Source organism: Drosophila yakuba, chromosome 2R, assembly GCF_016746365.2.
Source record: "Drosophila yakuba strain Tai18E2 chromosome 2R, Prin_Dyak_Tai18E2_2.1, whole genome shotgun sequence".
In the NCBI taxonomy this organism is placed as follows: domain Eukaryota; kingdom Metazoa; phylum Arthropoda; class Insecta; order Diptera; family Drosophilidae; genus Drosophila; species Drosophila yakuba.
In genome coordinates this window covers 19,038,584-19,054,976 of record NC_052528.2, presented here as the reverse complement: position 1 = coordinate 19,054,976, position 16,393 = coordinate 19,038,584, and the positions used below count along the sequence as shown (strand labels likewise).

The 16,393-nt window shown below is 40.1% G+C and overlaps 1 protein-coding gene across 2 annotated transcripts in view; it reads right to left on the bottom strand.

Moving 5' to 3' along the window:
* The window catches only part of LOC6531371 (putative polypeptide N-acetylgalactosaminyltransferase 9), a 58,642-nt gene extending 42,464 nt beyond the window's left edge, over positions 1–16,178 (bottom strand). Inside the window, exons 1-2 of one of the 2 annotated variants that reach the window (XM_015195804.2) lie at positions 15,690–16,178; positions 827–885 (exon numbers count right to left, since the gene is read on the bottom strand). The gene's annotated coding sequence lies outside the window, so the exon portion shown is untranslated. The remainder of the gene's footprint in view (positions 1–826; positions 886–15,689) is intronic. The other variant, XM_002092138.3, reaches the window with a different exon arrangement.
* Positions 16,179–16,393: the final 215 nt, after the last annotated feature.

The following is a 16,393-nucleotide window of genomic DNA, read 5'->3' as shown; positions in this document are numbered from 1 at the left end:
ATCTATGGAGGAGCAGACAACGTGTCTCTATCCAAGTCCACCATCCACGCCTTGATGTCATTAAAACCGAATGAATTATGCAGTAGCCCAAGTGAACTACTTGCAGTCCGGCCCTTAAAAAACAGAACAGAAAAGTGCACAGAGGCAATTTCGCTATTTTATTGAGCTTTTTGAAATATATTTTCAAAGTTAAAAAATTTTAAATTTCCTTAATAGAAACCATATCGGGATTTCTCTATTTCAAATTGAGCTTATTCGCATATGAAAGTCAGGACACTTTTTCATAACTCTGAAAGAAACACCTATAATTTTGTCTCTGTGTAGCTAACTTCAAAGCGTTGAAAAGGACAAAATGCGAGAAGAGAAGAGGACCATGGAAGCAGTTGACCAGTGCTTGTCGCGACTGCAGTTGTTTGTTGTTTTAATTAACTAATTAAGATTTTTCTATGTCGCGCCTAGGTAGACGAGGCAGCCGTCCAAGTGCCTCTGGAATGCCAGCATTATTTGTTGCAGGAGAGTTGCTAAGGACCCAATTAACCTTTTATGGCCATTTGGCACAATAACGAGGCCAAGAGCGAGAGCCAGGTCCGACAGCCGTGCTCACACACAAAAAAAAGTTAAGAAAAATAAATACATATAAACAGCTGCGACAGACACACAATCGAGACAATGAAACCCGGCCTCCTGGCCAGTTAGTTGGCCGCAAGTAGCCGGCCATGTTCAGTGAAATTGTTAGCCATATTTGGCGCACAAAACAATGGCTATCATAAATTCCAACTACAAATTGACATTGAAAATTTGTTTGTTTTCCCTCCCGTTTGCTTACCTTTGCATGAGTTTCCTTCTCCGCTGCCTGATATTTTTCTGGGAGCGTGACCACAAGAGCTGCAATTACAGAGAAATATGCACACAGAATATTAGATGGAGCTTCGATTCATTTTCCATTATCAAACTGATAGTGGAGTGCTTGTAGCTCTAGATCACTAGGTGCTTAATTATTTGTGTAAGGCTATGAATTTATGGCCCCGAGTCCATATGTTTGTGTGGGCCATATTCATTTCCGTTTTGGCCACGCACGTGGTGAATTTCCCATAGTAAAGGGTTTTATTATTGTTCGGGTAGTGCGTTAAATATGAAATTAATATTCAGAATTTATGGGCTTAGAAATGGTAAGCGCTTGTTCAGGAAACAGCCATTAAGAGTGATATTTATGGCGTGTTATTAACGTAATTAAAATACAGCTTTTTCGGTAATTGTTGAAAAAACCTTTTTACTTAAGCAATTTTACCTAAAAAGCTATTAAAACGTAAAGAATTTAGTTTCAGTTTTCATAGCTTATAAAGTCTAGCATGCAGATTGCCTGATTTCCATTTTTGCCAGCAAACATTCCTAAGCATTTTCCCAACATTTTCATTTTGGGGTCACCGGCTAATCAATATGGTTTAGTGTCCCCCAGCGGGCTTTCCGACATTCCTCTTCTCTTCACCACTTTACTTCACCTGGCTTTCGGCTTTCTCTCGGGTTCAATTCAAACGCCCACATACTATTCTGTATTATCGCATATTTTTCCTGCTTTTTGCCATTTTGCCCTGTGTGCTCTGCCAAACCGGTTAGGTGTTGGCCGTTGTCTGCCAGATATGCAGCAGCTACTTCAAGGCATACGAGGACAGACAACTTGGCCAAGAACCCCGATCCAATCGCATGACGTTGAGATATAGTGTGCTATATGGTGTGGGCAGTAGACGTTGTAGAGGATGTGGATATGGTGACCAACTCACCCAGATAGATGGGCATGGCCAAAGTCCCATCTCGACGACACATCGGTGGGCTAATTGAAATGGCAAAACTAATTAGCGCTGCTTTGAGAGCAGACTGCATTTCCCCTGGCTAAACATACAATGTTGCCCGAATGCCAGATAAGAGCGAAGCTGATGCAACTGGAAAACAAAACACAGAAGCGAGAACAAACTGCTGTGGCGATCGACTTTAAGCTACTTACAGGCATCGACCACCCAAACTGTTGAAAACCTCGATGGCAGTTCATTAAGGTAAATGGTGGTTCATAAACTTTAAGCCGATTACAAGAACGATTCCCTCTTGCCGAAAGGTATTCCAACTCCACTTTGCTCTGGCTTCCAAAATAAATGGCGTAAATTATTTGCTAATGATCGACGGACAAAGTGCTGGGATTACGTCATGGCGACCGGAGCTATCATCATCATCATCACTATCATCATCATCATCGGATATGGGAGTGAATTTTGTGCAATTGTCTTGAACCGTTTTGAGTGGTCAATGCTATATCCCGCATAATCATCGATGAGCGAAGGTCGTGTGGCCATAACTAAACACGCGATGCTTCTTTTTCTTTTTTTGTTGTGTATTAACTAAAGTCGGTGGAGTGGATTTGCTTAGCTGGAAAACCAGTTATCACCGTGTCTCGTCATCATCGCAACTACAAACGGAGGTCTCTCATTGGGAAATATTCAAAGGTTTCGATAAAGTCGGGCTACGCAAATGTGGCCCTTCTACACGTCATTTAATTACAATACAATAAAAATTGCAGGCTTGCTCGGCAATAAGAGTCCGAAAAAGATACACACGCCAGCCAATAATTCTTCGCCAGTTGTTTTTGCCTCATAAAAATCCGAGTTATTTGCGGAACTACCATGGCGACATGGCCAGGAATGCCCTTTACCCCATTCCATCCAAAGTCCCCCCACCACTTCCCCCGACTTCCAAGGGACAAGAGACAAGGGACATGGGACTCCAGTGTTGTTGTCGTGTCAGCAGCATCCGGGGAATGCAAACTGCAGGTTTGGCGAGGAGATGCAGTCCAGAAATTGCAGAATCATGCAATTTGTGGGCACTTCGAATGCAATCAACAAAACTGTTTGATTTATGATCATTTGCAGTTTGCACTAATTTTTCAAATCACAAAAGGCACCAGCAACAACAAGAGCCCACAAAACCTGACTCGACACAAAAATTAATCATAGCACTGCGAAAGGATGGATGGAGGCCAAAAGGCAGCAGGCAATAAGGATGAGGCCCAAGGAATCATTACAATCAATAACTAAAATCGATTTGGGCCTTCAAAGGGTTTCAGTAGCTGTCCGTTTCCAAATAGAAATGACCTCGTGACACGATGGTGCAATGATGTGAAATGTAATATTCCTAGTTTTGAAACTGTTCTACTAGTTGTGATACCCTAGAAACATATTCATTATGTTCTGTTAGTCAAGCGCATTAAAAGCTAGCTAAAATAACCATTGCTGAAGCATTCAAAAATCACCATGCTTTAAAAAGTATTTCCTGAAACTACGCAGCATTTATGCTGGAATAAAACAATGACTTAATGTTATGCGAACAATTTTAGAATTTAAAATACATTTTTTGTTCGAATCGTGTCCCGTGGGCACCTCTCAAGTGTCCATAGAAAGAGGCGGAGACGTCCGGGCCAGTTCTTAAGAGATGTAATTATGCGCAGACTTCCTTTAGAATCCCAGGGAACAGCCTCCTTTGGGGAGGACCCGCGGACCGGCCCCTTCTGAAAGCCCCATTTTTGCATTGTGATAAACGAGCACTCCCTTTGTCTAGACTTTGGAGCGATCGCTCCTTACAACATCTTCATTATGAATTATGCGCTCAGCAGTTTTCCAGCAACGCTTCTCCATTCTCCGTTCCCATGGGACATAACTTTTGTTTTATCACTCGAAACGAGAAGAGAAGAGGACTTATCTTTGCCCTCTCGAGTGCTTAAACTTTTGCCAACATGTTGCAACTAATTACACAAAGTGACACGTGCACGTTGTAATTTTATTTGTTACATTTCGAAATTAGCATGAATTTGCTAATTAGCTGCGATTGTAAAAGTTGCAGGCGAGGCGGCTGCGATTTTATAGTGACGCCAGCGATGGCCTCGAAGAGTTGTGTTACTGCACTTTCCTGTATCTGCGAGTGTGGGTAGTATCTGAATCTACAAGTTTGCCGTTGCTACCCACAGCCACAGATAGTTTACAGTTTCAATCTAAATATGCAACTTGCAACGCACATTGTGCCGAGAAGAGAATTCACAACTCTATTAGTCATATGCAGATAATTTCGGGGTGAATGCATATTCAAAGCTATAAATCTAAAAAGTTCACACATTTTAGACAGTTATTAAAATGAAGAACCCAACTTCAATGCTGATTTTGGTTTAATTTTAATTAAAGAACTAAATCAGTTTCTTAGAAGGCTATCGAAAAATTTAACTGATTTTATTTTAAGTTTGCTTAATCTGCGGGGCAGATAACTAAAAAGCAGATATCTTCACTATTCTAGGAAAATAAAAACAACCACCACTTTGGAGCCTAGGATATGCAAAATCAAAATTAATTTAACAGACAAGAGCACAGATGAGCACACATATAACTTAGCTTAACTTGGTTAACCTTTGAATTTGTCAATTTAATTTATCAGCAAACGACGTATATTTGTTGTACCTTTTCCATTTATTTGACGGGGTCCCTTATCAAAAGTCTCTTATCAATTCAAAAGAAATCAAAATAGAAAATAATACCGACATCATATCAAACGCCAAGCAAGTTTATCATTCTTTAATAAAAGCTCGACAGTTATTCACCGTATTGATACCGAAATCGAAGAAAAGTCAGATTAATGGGCCACGTGTATATTGAAGCAAATATTGAGATATAAATACCGAACGAAACACAAGCTTGTAAATTCATTGCACTCGATGCGGCAATTATTTGCATACATTCATTACGGATAACAAAACAGAATATTTGCACCTTGCCGCAATTCTTTGTTTAGCTCTCCACCTCCCTTCCCCAGTGACCATTCATTTTACATTTTCCATTCATTATACACACATATGTATACTTTGTTAACAAATATTTGACCATTCGTTGCCAAAAATGTTTACATTTTACGTATTTATATACGTGCAACTGCTGTGCACAGGGCATTTTTTCTTTTTCTGTTTCTGTTTCAGTTTTTGTTGGCTGTTGTTTTTGGTTGGATTTATGCACATCAAAAGTTTGAAAAAAATTATTTTACAAATTCATTTTGATATTCGGCTTGTGCAACACATCAGAAAAAAAGATGAAACCAAGAGAAAAACATGCACAAAATGCAAGAGAATGACCATAAAAAAGGAAAAACAAGCACTGCCCTAAATAAAATATAATAAACATTTATCGCATTTATTCATTGATGATATCAATACTGCAAAAACTAAATATCCCTGTAAAAACAAATGCGAAACTGCCCCGGGGAGGAACCAATGACAGTGAAAGTGATCCAACGGATAGACACACGATGACGATGCCGGCAGATGATGATGGTGATGATGATGGCAAAAAATATCTGAATGAACCTAAGCCTGAGCTACCGGCATTGATGGAGCGGGCATTAAGTTTACATAACTTCAAGCAAAACAAAAAATTAGCCAGAGTTCAAAGGAAAATATGAGAGATATGTAATCATGACTTATGAAAGGTGGAACGGGAAATGTTCCGTGAATTTCGATAAATGTTATGTAAAGGAATGTTATGTACAAGAATTATCCAACGTTGTTTATAAATTATTCGAAAATTGTTCACGGATGTACAAATATTTTAATCGCACTTTTCACACTCAACTATTCGCACAAGCGAGTATAAATAAGTAAAATAATAATGCTAACAAAGTAAAGAACCAGCTTCCATGCAAATTGCTTAATTACACTTGGAATAAAGTATTAAATATGCACCCATAATGATTCAATTTCAATTCATTTGCAGCTCCAGTTGGTTAAACCCTAATTGCAGCCGCACGAGATATTCCACCCACCGCGATGTTGTTTAAATTACTTTTTCTACAAACTTTCTTTGTTTATAAACAAAAAGGAAAACAACAAATACAATTAGAGTGCTCGACATGTTGGCAGATACAACAAAACAAATTACAAAAAAACAAAGAAACGAGAAGAAGAAAAATCAGGTGTCTTTGGCCACTGAAAATGGGAATACAAATAACGTAAAAAAAAAGAAAGAAAGAGTCGGCAGCGGAGAGAGTGAAAGAGAGGGCGCGAGACCGGCATAAGTAAATAGCTGTAAAGATCCCCAAAAGTCAATCAGACGGTTGTTCACCTGGCCTTTTTGGTCGGTGGTCACCTCAACACCTTTTGGACCGTGCCCAGTTTTCGCTTTATTCGGCAGTTATGCTTTTCATTCTGGTGCTTTTGTTCTTTTTATTTTTTTTGTATTATTTATATCGCATACTGTATACACCGTATACAGTATACACCTTTTGGTTAATTTTCAACGTGCCTGGAATGCCAGTTTATGACTCGCAGGCGTTCATGTCAAATTGACTGCCATTTGCTGCTGGGAGTTTTTCAAATTATACTTTTATCTGCGTATATCTGTAACACATTTTTGCCGGGTGTTGATTACCAGGCGACCCACATAACCACTGACAACGCGGCTCCATCTAATTAGGCTTGCAACACACACTTCAGCCAGGTGAAAAAGAAGTAAATACAAGTGGGGAAAAACTCGACAAGATCCGATGAAGCAGCCGCCTAATTACAGCTCAATCAGCTTCAGATTCAGCTGTTCAGATGTTGAATGTTGGTAGTTGGTAGTTGGATGTTGCGGCTGCTGCAGGGCTCGGAAAATTGGCCCATGGCGAACCATCCGTTCGGTTACATAACTTCCAGCTTAATGACTTCACTAAACTCGGAGAGCGGAGATTGTGGGCCCCGTTGGCGTGCTTTAAATATTTTGCGGCACCTGAATGCATTTCACAAATTTTCTGTTTTCTGTTGCAACAGAAAGCCGTGATAAATTGCAGTCGGTGGAGAGTGCAGCCTGTTTCTTATTCAGGCTCAACCCACTGCTGCTCTTTGATCACACTGACATTTTCTGGTTAGGCTGACTCATGAACTGCACCTTCGCATAGGCCCGGCTTTAACCATTAGCATTTCAGGCCCAAAGGCTAAACGCAGGCACAGCGAACAATTTCTAGTCCCAAGTTAAATACATTTAACTACAAATTAAAAACTAAATTCACCCTAATTGGTCTGAAGTAAATAGTACTATTTAAGCTGATATAGATATATATATTGCTTTAATTAAATTTTTAGTCCGATTTTTTGCGGTACAAAGCTGATGAAAAAATGGGAGAAGCTATAGCTGTCATCATCTCCAGCATTTGCATTTGAAAGTGTCGATTTGCAATGAACAGAGGGCAACAGAAGTGGAAATATTGTGCTCCACAGAAGGTGCGGGGTGTAGTTTTGCAGATGGGGGACCACAAGCCCCAACCAAGCGAAACATCATCACCGATTGTACAGTTGTTGCCGGGGCCGTTTTGTATTAATGATGATGCAACATTTGCCACAAATGTAAAAAGTTAGGAGCAGAAAAGATACCCCAAGCTCCAATGGCTGTGTAAAGTTTATTGCCCGAAGGCCAAAAGCGCGTTTGACTCTCTAGTGGTTATCGTTTATTTTTTCTTTTTGGCCAAAGTTGTAAACTGAAACCTTTTTTTCGCTTGATGGCTGACGAGGATCGGGTTGTATCTTTAAAGAACCGCAGGGTGTGACTTATTTAAAGGCACTTTTAGCTATTTACTGTTAGACATAAAAACAATTAACATTGTTATTCACTTAAAATCGAATTACCATTTTAATTGATTTACAAAAAACAAACGAGTTTGGCCTATTTTGGGCTCATGAAACTAAACATAAATAACTTAAGTTAGTTCTTAGCAAACTAATTACAAAAACTTTCCTAGTCTTATCTAAACAATTTTCCACAGTCGTATTGATTGACGGACTAAACTGGAAGTTTTTCTAACATTTCCTAAACATTCCTTATACAAATTTTGTAGTACTTTGTTTAGTATTCGATAACAACCACGTATCTCTTCGGTTTAGTTATTCTTGAAAGGGCACTCTGACTTCGTTTTCGATTTGGCCGGCATTGGCACCTTCCTGGTTAAATGCCACTGATATGCCTCTCTCTCTGCGCTCGAGGTGACTTCAGCTCACCTGAGGCATTTGCATTGGCATTTGCGGCAATGTGCGGCTCAGGTGAGCTCGAGAGCTTGACAACTTCTGGTGATTCTGCTGTGTTGCTGCGGTTACGGTTTAATGAACATCCATGTCTTCTAATGCCGAAACAGCGGAACAGAAACTGTGAACAAGAGTCGGCAGAACACTCTGTGGCATTGCAACAAAAAGCCAGCAGTAGCTTACAAACTTGTGTATATAAAACAAAGCACTGTAAGGCATAAACTTAACAAAACCCGTCGCTGTTGGAGGCAAAATCAACGAATTGCAACAGGTTTCTCTCGATTGGCCTTTCGGTGTCGGCGGTGGTGGTGGTTTATTAAATCTTCTGCTGCCCATTGTATTTGTATTTTATATTTTTATCCATACATTTATTTTTCATTTTTCTGCCGCCACTTCTGACAGCCGTGATTTGTTGCCGAAGGTTAGTTCAAGTCATTAGAGCTGCCTTTGCTGCTTCTGTTGCCACAAGTTGAAGATGTTTTTGCCTTTTGGTCTTTGTGATATAGGCAGTTAAATGCTTCGAACGTCTATTGTTTATTCAATTAAAATAGTTGGATATTATCGCTGGCGAATCGATTCGATATATAAACAAAAATATACCAATAGACTGATGTTTGATATTAACGAATTTAAAGAATTTGGAATTTCCACATGTTAATTTGTGTGCGATTGATTTTGAGGAATTGAAAATATTTGATTTCCATTTCAGATTGATTATTCATGGACAATTTAAAGATCCACACAAGGTATCTTTTTAAATAAAGTTTATTAAATGATTATGAAATACATTTGTAAATGCTACATTTTGATAAAATTTTGCCTTTTCAGTTTATCCCGATCAACTTGCGCAGCAAAGTGGTCTAGCCCAATGGCCCTGAGCGCCACAAACTAATTCGCATTCAAAACTCTTCTTTCGCACAAACGTATTTATAGTGATTTCCCCCATTCATTTCCCCTATCTGCCATTTCAGGCATTTGTGCCATTTCAGGCACTTCAGCAAATGACGGCAATTAAAACTTAGATGCCCGACTGTTAGTGTCGCTTAGTGGCCATCAGTGCTTTGGCTACATTTAATTATAACTTGAGCACTAATTGTGCGTTGTCCACAATTAAAAATATCTTTTGGCAAGTGGGTGGGGCGGCCAGTGCACAGATTTGTCACAAACGATGGGGCAAGTGGAGCAGAGTCTGTTGCTAATTGCCGGCCGACCGACCAGGTCCAAAAGGAGACATCCTCCGGCCTATGCCAACTATGAAACTATACAAACAAATATAAAAAAAGGAAAAAAAATAAAAAGAGTAAAAACAATGACAAGACAAATGTTGGGACAAGCGGCAACAACAAATCAACACGACTGCAACATGCGGCCTACAAGTTTTGTGGGCCTACAAAAGAAACTTTTTTATGCAGCTAATCCAATTCGAAAGCAATTTCTGGGATTGGGCGAGGGGTTGGTAGATGGTGGGATGGTGGCATGGTGGGTTGTTGAGAACCCCCATTTACATGGCCTAAGACCATGTCTGGGATCTGCCCACTTAGCCCGGCAGACGGCGGAGCCAACTTAGAAGACGAGTTCATTGAATTCTTCTCGCTGGGTATTCGCCAAACTCGTAAATTTTCAACATACAAGAAAAAATGAGAGGAAAAAAGAAGCCAAATCCCAAACCAAACAGGTTCTTCTGCATCCACCAAAAACAAAGATATGCACAGCGAAAAATGGGCCAAGAAGATTGTAAAAGGAGCTGATTTTAATGATAGAAACATATCTATGGCATACATAACACAAGAAGTAAAGCTTTAAACCATTTTATGTTATATACAATAGTATACACCTCGCACTGATCAAATGTAAACAGTTATGAGTAAAATCTTTATAAAAAGAGCCACATTTTTTCAGTGTACCCAGAGACCAGACTTTGGCTTACACATGTACGAGTGTGTGTAGTTTTTTTGGGGCCTGCAGCATCTTTTGAGTGGAATGCGGCAGTCAACTGCCCTGAAAACTGAGACGACTCATCTTGGGTTTCGAATCTGGAGTCCGGGTCTGGGTCTGCGTCAGTGTTTTGGTTTTGGTTTTGGTCAGCTGCAAATGCATAAAAATCTGCGCCGCATTTCACTTTAGACTGCGGCTACTTCGATTAAGTAGCTGTCAGTATGTGTATCTTGTATCTCGTATCTCCTCTCCACTCGAGAGTTGGGTGAAAGCGTTCGCATCTTTTCACATTGCACTTTCGAGCCACTGGGGCGACCCACTTCCATTTCCATTACCAGTTAGAGCCTTATCGAAGTGTCAAACAGTTGACCAAACAAACTAATTGACCCAGAACAGGAATGGTAATCTAATACCAGAGCACAGCAGACGCAGCAGAAACGACGGCTAAAGGAACACCTCAAAAAGATTGGTATCTCGATGGCATACAAAAAGGCAGAACAACTCAATTCGAGGGATAATCTGTGTGTATTCCCTTTGTTGGCACCAACAAAAGATGAGGGATTGCTGCCAGTCATTCCAGTGACCTTTCAGCCTCTCTAACCCAAAACATCAATCAATCAAAAATCTTAAACACAAGAAAAAAGAGATTTTTTTAAAACGGAAATGAATCCACGCTTTGGACATTAACCGCAATTGCGCAGACAAACACGCAGAGTGCGATAGATACACATACATATATCTGATGACGCACAAAAACGGGTTCATGTTTGGGGGTCCCGAGCTCCACTCTTTTGCCACCCACTCCCCACTCGAAATAGCACTCGCACTCGCTGTGCCCCACTTAATGACCTTGTAACTCAACTGTCAACTGTCAGCACACGCAGCAGCAGAATGGCAACAGCAAATCAATAGCTCGGCCACAATTTATAGTATCCATGGCCATAAATTGGCCAGCAGCCCGCTTATTGCCCGCCACATGTCACGGGCTTTTGGGCCAACGGAAGGCAAGGAATTCTGGCCAAAATAGGCTGAAAAGCAGGCGAAATAGATTGGATTGTCTGTGAGAAATAAGCAGAAATCAGCAGAAACCGCACTGAGGCGCACTGGGCACTCATTATCATATAAACAAAAGGGTTTCTCCATATATAAACATACATATATACACGCCAATCCAAATGTAAACTGTCGGCGAATTTATGTGTATGAAATTTTATGAATTTATGAAGGGAAGCCTTCACATGTGGGCCTGACATAATGGTTAAACAATGTATTCATTTGGAGTATATGATCCAAGGATACCGCACTGGGAATACTCCTCAGCAACTTGTGAATACGAAATGAGGAACAAAATATTTATGCGTTCAGTTCAACATATATTTAAGTGAAAATCTTGCCGTTTTAGGGATTTATTTATACAGCTTGTGTGGATTATACATATACGTATGTATGTACATATAATGGATTGCTTTAAATTATCTAAAATAAATATTGTGCGAGCACGCATTTCATCGCATTTTGCACACTAGAAATAAATATTTAATGAGTATAAATATTTTTAAATTTGTTATGTATTTTAGCTAATAAGGTACTTAAATGTCGACACTACGTATGTGCGAAGTCTTTTGCGGTTTTCTGAGGACGATAAGGTGTGGTAAAAGGTCAACAAACTTGAAAGTCAACATAAATTATTTTATCTTCAAAAAATATTTTATTTTTAAAAGTAATTCCGTCACAGAAGGAAATATGTACATATTACATATATTATATGTCTTATATGGCTTATCACACTGGGGCATTTTTGTGCTGACTTTGTTTACATTACGCCAGTATTTAAGTTGAATTAGGCATATGAGAGAGCAGAGCAGGCAGATTAGAGGAGACGACCAGCGAGGAGCCAAGTAGTTTGTGCGATATCGCGGCTGAAACTTCCGCAAGCCCTCAGAGGGCCAGGGAAATGTGCCTAAGCAAGCACAAACACAAAAGCTCAGACTTAAGGCTGCAGAACAAACCGAACCCTCAACAAGTAATGAATTACGCGTCAGACTTTCCGCACTCCTTTCATGGATTGCTGCGAACAATAAAGGAGCCAAAAAGGCAAAAGCAGCTGAAAGCAGTTGCCAAAATGTTCCAACAACTTTGAGTTACTCACACTACAGAAAGCTTCAGAATGAATTAGTGTACGTGTGGGTAAGAGTGCAAGTACATAAAAGCCTGCTAAAAAGTTTTGTTTTGCATTGTTATCAGGCAAAGGAAGCAGAATTATAAAGAGGCCAGCCAGAAGCAAACAAAACATAAAACATGAAAAATAAACCCGAAATCAGCAGAAGACCAGCACACCACGCAAGTCGTTTTGTTTGGCGGAAGGAGTTACGGTTGAGCTTTTGTGCTAAAGGATTCTTCCAAGGAGCAACTTTCTTTAAGAGATAAATTAGTAGGTCAGTTGTAAGTAGATTGTAGATTGAAGAAAAGGGGAAAACCAAAAGAAAAATAGCGAGCGAGCAACGAAATAATAGGCCAATTGAGAAGAATTGTATGAAAAAGGTATTTAACATAAAAATTACTAATTCATTTGCAAAAGAAAGTTGATTAATTCACTACATGACAGTTGATGTATCTTTTTTTAACAAGTTGGTACTTTCACAAGAGAGAAGCACCTCAGAAATGCAAACGACGTGTATCACTTGTCTGCCCAAATTGGATACTTCCATCTACTTCTATCTTTGTATCCACTGGAAGAACTTATCAGCAGTGCTTCTAACTGGGTTAGGGTTAAGTTTATCAGTGCCGCCCATCCACTTGAACGTGCTACACTGCATAGCATTTCCGTTTGACAACCGATCCGGGCGGCACTCCCCCCTTCCCCTACCTTAACCCCCTTGGCACGCCCATCAATCCCTTCAGCATTCCGTACATTAGATACCAGCTGGCAATTCGATGCGAAGCCGAAACGTGCAACCAGCCAGAAGACAAAGAATATTGTATAGCGCTTTTTTTTCCCATGTACCACATTTTGACAACTGTTTTTTGCTCGTTTTTGCTGCAAACTAAACTGTTTTCCTAGTTCTAGTTTTTTTCTTTACTATTTGCTTATATATCCAATAGAGAACGTGCAGACGTGCGAAATTCGAGTGAAGAAGCGGCCGTACGAGAAGAATTGGAACTTCAGCTCGCACCTGCTCGATATTATACCATAACTACGGATAAAAGCCGTGCTATCACGAAGAGCTGGCAAAAATATAAAAAAAAAAGAATGGAGCCAATGATGTAAGCCCAGTCAAAAAGAATGCTAATATGCGGAGTGATTAATTCATCGAAATTAACATAAATGGCAACAGCTTCAACTTCTGCCGCCTGACCACAGGTGGCCTCCTATATCTTTACCCCTACCTTTGGCCCAACCTTTAGCCTTTTTTCTGCGCCCAGACGCCAGTGGCCGACATAAATAATTAAATTTAAGTGCCGTTGCTGCTTCTTAATGATGCAGCCAAGCATCAAACGAGTCAAAGAGCCGAGGAGCCGAAGAGACCTCTGAACTCTGAACTCGGGCATTTTCTCACCTGAAACCCGTTTTTATGAAAATGGAAATGAAATTAAACGCAGAGCTCTCGTCGGCACAGGCAACCCGACGACAAGTGACAGCGATGAAGGTGAATTTTATGAAATTAAGCAAATACTTAATGGGTATATCAGCCAAGAAGAAAGGGTAGAAAAAAGAGGGGTTTCCCCTTAACACAAGCGACATTTTCCCTTGTCACATAGACTTGGTTTAATTGAAATGGCTACATTTGGAATATGATTGCTGGAAATAAAAATGTGACGAACTTCCAAATTGTGCAGTAAAAACACACTGCCATTTATTGCAGCCACAAAAAGTTTGCATTAGAAAGCGAGCTGTCCTAAATATGATTACGAATGCATATATCATGCGGCTTTAATATAAATATTGATATAATCAGTAATGTTCACATATCGCATATAAACTGGGCTAATTGTTTGGTAATAAAGCTATATAATCGCAATGCGCTCCGCCTGACAGATGAGCAATTTTATTTTCGCAGCTAACAAAATATTCCACAGCAATGACTTCCAACTATACCAAAAAGATAAGACTCGTCCCCCAAAGATATAAGAGTACAGACCTATATAAGAAATCTAATCTTATCTAATCTAATTATACACATGCACAACTGGCAAAGACAGTCTCAACACACAAGCCAGTTGAAAATAATACTTGACCAGCTAAACTGGTTCTTATTTATGCCAAAAATAAATAACAATCTAAAGTATATTAAAAATTTCTGATTAATAAAACGGCAGTATAGGAGGTGAAGCCACCCATTTCAGCCATGACACCAATCCATGCCACAATCAACTGTCTAATCTGGGCGGCTCCAGCTAACAGCCAAACAGGCTTTGATAATTAATATCAAAAGGGGAAATTCTGGCTTCTTGCTGGATTGCTAGCGTTTGTGCCTGCGATTCTAGGCCAAAGAGTTTTTCAGGCTAAAACCAAAACAAAAACCGGCAAAACGCACGCAGCCAGACGGGCAGACAGACCAGCCAACCAACCAGGCTAAAAGAGTGGCAGTGGGAGTTGAAGAGGTGGCTCAAGTGCTGCCATGGCAAAGCCAGAGGCAAAAACAAAGCGGACCCATTCAAGGGTTTTTTTCTCGCACAGAAATACACAAATATACAGAAATGTATGAAACCAAACACAGGCACAGCTGCTTGAAAAGCAGAAGGCGCCTATAAAAATCAAATGAAATTTATTGATTTTCCTTTGCGAGTGCCTAAAAAAGTACTGGGGAGAGTCGGCAAAGTCAAGGAAATGCCCAATAAAAAGTAATTTGCAAACAAAACCTCGCATTTCTTCCGCCGCACACAACTTTTTTTATACCCTCCACATGTACGACAAAGCCAATTTTATCTGGCAACCTGAAAACTGAACTTCTACTCCGAATGTTATAAAATTAAATAATTATGGAAATATGAGCAGTTCTTTGGGTTAATTTAATTACATTTTTGTACTAGAAAGTTTTCTTAGCTTGGTGCTCCTAACATAAATGTTTTAAAGGACACTATCGAGATCTTTTTCATATTTATTTTAGTATTAAATTATATATCAAGGATTTTAAGACACCCTGTAAATTTTTGTATTTATCATTTGAAAAACTTAAATACAAACTTTGCGTATTTCGCTGCAGTTTTTTTCTATGTACAACTATCTCAGACGGAATGCATATTTATGTTTCGCTTTGTTTTTGTTTTCAGCCTGCAGACAAAGTCTAAAGCCCGTTGAAAGTTGAAAATGAGGAAGTGAGTTTACTGGCGACTGATACTAACACTAAGACAAGAGCAAGAAGAAGCACATGAACTGGAAGAATAAGAACAAGAAGAAGCAGAAGAGGTGGCGAAAGAGGGGGAGGCATGGTAAAATGTCGGCCCAAGCTAACGGTGCACGAGCGCACCAAGGCAACAAACAAACAAGCAGCACAGCAAACATGAATGTTTTGTTTGATATGCTGACAGGCGGGAAAGAGATGGCGCCAGTGGGCGGACAGGGAGAGGACGAGAGGAACTGAAGGGAGTGCGACAGGTGCAAGGTGAGGGGGAAAGGGACGGCTTGCTGCCGGGTCGCGTGTTTACAAGCACTTCTCCGTTAGTTCTAAGCACAAAAAAAACTTACCCGCCTTTCGCTCTCCTCTTTGCTCCTTGATTCTGCTGTCAAAAATTCCCAAGTTCCAATTCGAAATGGCGAATTTCACAAAAAAAATTACACCCAGCGGCTGTTTTTTTTTATGCTTTGATTTTTACTCAGTTGCTTTTTGAGCTGTTTCGATTAGCATGCTTTAATTTGTGTATGATTTTTTCACACTATCAATTTGTAATTTCTGCTTATTTTTGCCATTTGCATACATGATTTCACACATTGAAAGAAACTTCACAGCTGACTGTGATTTGTTATTGGTGTTGCTGTTGTTATTTCGTTACTTCGTTATTTTACGCACACAGCCAGACAGACACGCACACACACACCACTGCGTAGGTGTGAGGAGTGGAAGAGGAAGAGAAATGCAACGGATTCACAATTCACCTTAGCACACGCGCTCTCCCACTCGCACTTACGGACCGACCGCAACCTGCTGAATTGACGGTCAAAAATCGACTGACTATTTTCCATTGCCGTTTTAGCCGGCAACAGTGGCTCGCAACATGTTCGCAGCGCCAGGTTCGATGTTAGATGTTCGAGCTGCAAGTGGGTGGGGGTGGCTGTTGTGTGGGTCACTTCGCTCCTTCTGATAAACACTCGCTGATAAGCCGAGCAAAACACACACAGACGCACTGAAAGAGTCTTTGTTGTTGCCCCAGACATTGTTGTCTTCAGCCTGT